Source organism: Aplysia californica, unplaced genomic scaffold, assembly GCF_000002075.1.
Source record: "Aplysia californica isolate F4 #8 unplaced genomic scaffold, AplCal3.0 scaffold00241, whole genome shotgun sequence".
NCBI classification, from domain to species: domain Eukaryota; kingdom Metazoa; phylum Mollusca; class Gastropoda; order Aplysiida; family Aplysiidae; genus Aplysia; species Aplysia californica.
Window position 1 is genome coordinate 723312 of NW_004797511.1, and position 4061 is coordinate 727372.

General features: G+C 38.3%; 1 protein-coding gene and 1 long non-coding RNA gene across 4 annotated transcripts in view; one reads left to right on the forward strand and one right to left on the reverse strand.

The window, feature by feature from the left end:
- Positions 1–4061, forward strand: part of LOC106012009 — a 14832-nt gene that overhangs the window by 4251 nt on the left and 6520 nt on the right. The window contains exon 1 of one of the 3 annotated variants that reach the window (XR_004858632.1): positions 1624–1848. The exons of the other annotated variants lie outside the window; for them this stretch is intronic. The gene's annotated coding sequence lies outside the window, so the exon portion shown is untranslated. Of the gene's footprint in view, positions 1–1623; positions 1849–4061 lie in introns of those variants that run through there. 3 annotated transcript variants of the gene reach the window in all.
- The window catches only part of LOC101849293, a 14566-nt gene that overhangs the window by 4238 nt on the left and 6267 nt on the right, over positions 1–4061 (reverse strand). The window lies entirely within an intron of this gene.

The window sequence follows — 4061 nt, forward strand, 5'->3', positions numbered from 1 at the left end:
CCTCTCTCTCTCTCTCTCTCTCTCTCTCTCTCTCTCTCCAACCCTCCCCAACAACATCATCTCATGCCACCTTATACCATCTAATGTACTAACGTACTAATGTACTAATGTACTAACGTACTTATGTACTAATGTACAAATGTACAAATGTACAAATGTACTAATGTACTAATGTACTAACATACTAATGTACTAACGTACTAATGTACTAACGTACTCATGTGCTAATGTACTAATGTACTAACGTACTCATGTGCTAATGTACTAATGTACTAACGTACTAATGTACTAATGTACTAATGTACTAACGTACTAATGTACTAATGTGCTAATGTACTAATGTACTAATGTGCTAACTTACAGGCTCAAACAAGTTTCCCCAAACATACGGGCGACCACCGCGGGCAGTCCGTAAACAAGGCGGGAAGAAAAAGTTCGTGTTTTAAAAAAAAAATTAAAAAATTGGGAAGCACACACACACACACACACACACACACACACACACACACACACACACACACACACACACACACACACACACATGTATATCTATCTTTCTCTCGTACACACCCAAATACTCTTTTTCTATCCGCCTCTCTTTTCTAATCATTAAACTCTCTTTCAGAAAATTGTGTAACCAGCTCTGTCTTCTTCTTTCTTTCCATCTCTTTCACTTCACGTCTCTGTGTCCCGTTGCTATGGTCAAGCTCACCCCCCTATCTTATTTCTATCTTTACTCCCGATTCTATCTATCTATCTATTTATCCCCCCCTCTCTCTCTCGCTTTCTGTGTGTGTCCTTCGCCCTTATCAGTGGCGGCTCAGAACTACAGACAGTAACAAGGGGCCGAAAGGACATTTAGAAATAAAAGTCACACACAGAAGAAAGACTAAAATGACATTCTAGATCTAGTGCGTGATCAGAACTCATTAACACGTATGTAAATACTCCCCCCCCCCCCTCCCTGAAAAAAGCACCAGTAACCCAAACGTAAAACAAAACAACGAATTATTATCAATAAATAAATACGCATCAACCAACTATCAAACTGTCAGTTCTTAATACGTATTTTGTAGAGATGTATAGATCTAGTATTAGTATTAGTATTAGTAAGAGTTTTACGGCACTTGCAACACAATAAGGTCATAAGTATAAGTGCCGAAGATTAGAAGTGTCACAAGAGAATAACAAACATAAAACAACATTAGGAGGAATCAGTACGATAGATGTTTGATAGGAAAGAAGAAGCAAACCACACCATAGCACCCACCAATCACCCTTTGTTGAGATGTGAATGACACTTTCACCCCTCAGTCTGTTAACTTTTTTTTCGGTTAGACCAGTGCTTGTCAAACTGGGCGACATATATATCTAGATCTAGCCCACAATAAGTGGGTCATTTGGGGTGAATTCGGCATTATTTTATGCCATGCTTGGAAATACTTGTCGGTGGGAGAATTTTAGTCTCTTAAAGGTGGCAAAAGTTAACAAACACATAAGCAAGAACAGAGCCATTGAGCAAGACTGTCAGTCGTGCTTCTAAAACAGCAACACGCTAGACCAAGATCCTTTGCAATTGAGACTTCTGGGTAAAAATTGAACGACGCGGGCCGGACACGCCATTTCTGATAGACGCCATCTTGTCGTGTGCGGACATTTTGCTTGTTCTCTCTGACATTTTGGTGTTTGACGGCTAGTTGCGCTGTGACAGTCGATAGAAAGTTTACACAAGTGTTGCTTTGAGGTACAGTTCACACCAGTGTTGCTTTGCTGTTTTTTCCTGTCGTTTACAAGCTTCAGTCGAGTCAAGAGTCCGGAGTCTTCGCTGACCGAGGTTCTACTACTCTGGTAAGTCAAATTTCTACAGTTTGTCTCTAGATTTTGTCTGAGGTGGGGTTTTCTTACGAGTTCCTGTTACATGTATCTTTCTTCCTATGAGTGCAACTCTGATATTTAATATATCAATAGTTAGGCTATTTTCTGTCAATTTTCTATTGCTTTATTCCACTGTGAACACAGTTCTCTGTTACACACCCTACCATATCTTTCTCTCGGTCACACAGACGGCCAAGCCTCGTTACTCGTCTCTCTTTCTTTCTCTATTCCCCCCTCCCCCCTCTCTTTCTCTCTCTCTCTCTCTCTCTCTCATACACACACACACACACTATTCTGTCTTTGTCTCTTCTCGCTGTCTTTCTCTTTCTCGCCCTCCCCCCTCTCTCTCTCTCTTTCTCTCTCTCTCTCTCTCTCTCTCTCTCTCTCTCTCTCTCTCTCTCTCTCTCTCTCTCTCTCTCTCTCTCTCACTCTGGATTTGATCCTTACGAAAGACATTTTTTAAGAGTTTGCATTGAATAATTTATTTGTAGATTTGGAAATGTCCCTCTTTTATCGTGTTAAGATCAGGCACATAATTTAAGTTCTGTCAAATTTACTAAGGCCTTTAACAAAGAAATGTTCAATTGTCTAGGACAGTGATTACAGTAACAACTTTCTACATGATACACTCTACTGCACTATCAATAAATGTACCACTACTCCTTCAGGCAAAGTATACACATTTCTTACTAGATATTGCTTCTACTTTTTGTTTCCGACACATGATTTACGCCACCTATGTCTTGTTTCCATCCCTGAATTATACTTTTAATCTTTGAGATTGACATATGCATGATACAGAATGGTTGCCTTTGACATTGATTCTCATAACCAGTAATAACCCAGACAAAGACATTGACACCCATACCTGGTAAGAAAATACTTCCTACACCGATACAGTTAATGAGTAATAAATTGCCAGCGACACTGACATTGGTAACATATTGACATTGACATACATAACCAGAAATAAATTACCAAAGATAAAGTAAAGTGGTCTCCGCATCCAATCCGGACATTGGGGTTTGCCTTGTTAGTGAAACAACTTCCTGGGCCTTCGGCATATTGTGGTAGGGTGGCCAGTTCCTTTCCATACCGCCTTTACTTCCCCAACTCGAGGTCAGGTACCCATTACTGCTGGGTGGGCTGGAGGGGGTGAAAAAAAATCTGCGTCCGAACTGATTCTCGAGCCGGGACTTTTCGCTTCGGGGACGAGTGCATTAACCGCTCTGCCACCACACCCTCACCAAAGATATTGATATATATTTTTATATACAAAACCAGTAATCAGTTTCCACTGAAATTAAAATCAGTAATAAGTTGCCCCCGAAAATGATGTACGAAGCCAGTAATAAATTGTCGTAGAAATTGAACGTAATCAGTAATAAATTGCCTCCAAAATAGATTATATGTAACCAGTAATAAATTGACACTGAAATAGATTATATATACGTAACCAGTAATAAATTGACACAAATAGAATACGTAACTAGTAATAAATTGCCTTAGAAAATGATATACGGAACCTGTAATAAATTGCCACATATATAGATACGTAACCAGTAATAAACCACCACTGAAATAGACATGTACACAACCAGCGATAAATTGCCACTGGAATTGATGTATATATATAAAAGTATGCGACCGGTATTAAATTGCCACATACAAAATCAGTAATATCTTGTCCTGGAAATTATTTACGTAATCAGTAATAAATAGATCTTTACGTAACTAGGAATAAATTGTCACCGAAGTAGATATACGTAACCTGTAAGAAACTGCCTAAGAAATAGATATACGTAACTAGGAATAAATTGTCACCAGTAATAAATTGTAACCGAAATAGATGTAACCATTAATAAAATGTCACCGAAATAGAGAAACGTAACCAGTAATACATTGCCACCAGCATTGATTATGTGGCCAGTAATTAATTGCCACTGATACTGAATATAATAGGTAAGAGGTTTAAAATTGCAACCGCTAACGATGATCACATAATTGGTAATAAATTTCCAATAATGTTCATATACATAAACAAAGATTAAATTGCCATCAGTGTTGACATTCATAACTAGTAATAAAGAGATAAGATAAGATAATATAATACCCGTATTGTCCCAGAGGGAAATTTTTCTTGGATTTACAGGACCGTAGAAGCACATGCAGGTATATATTTTATA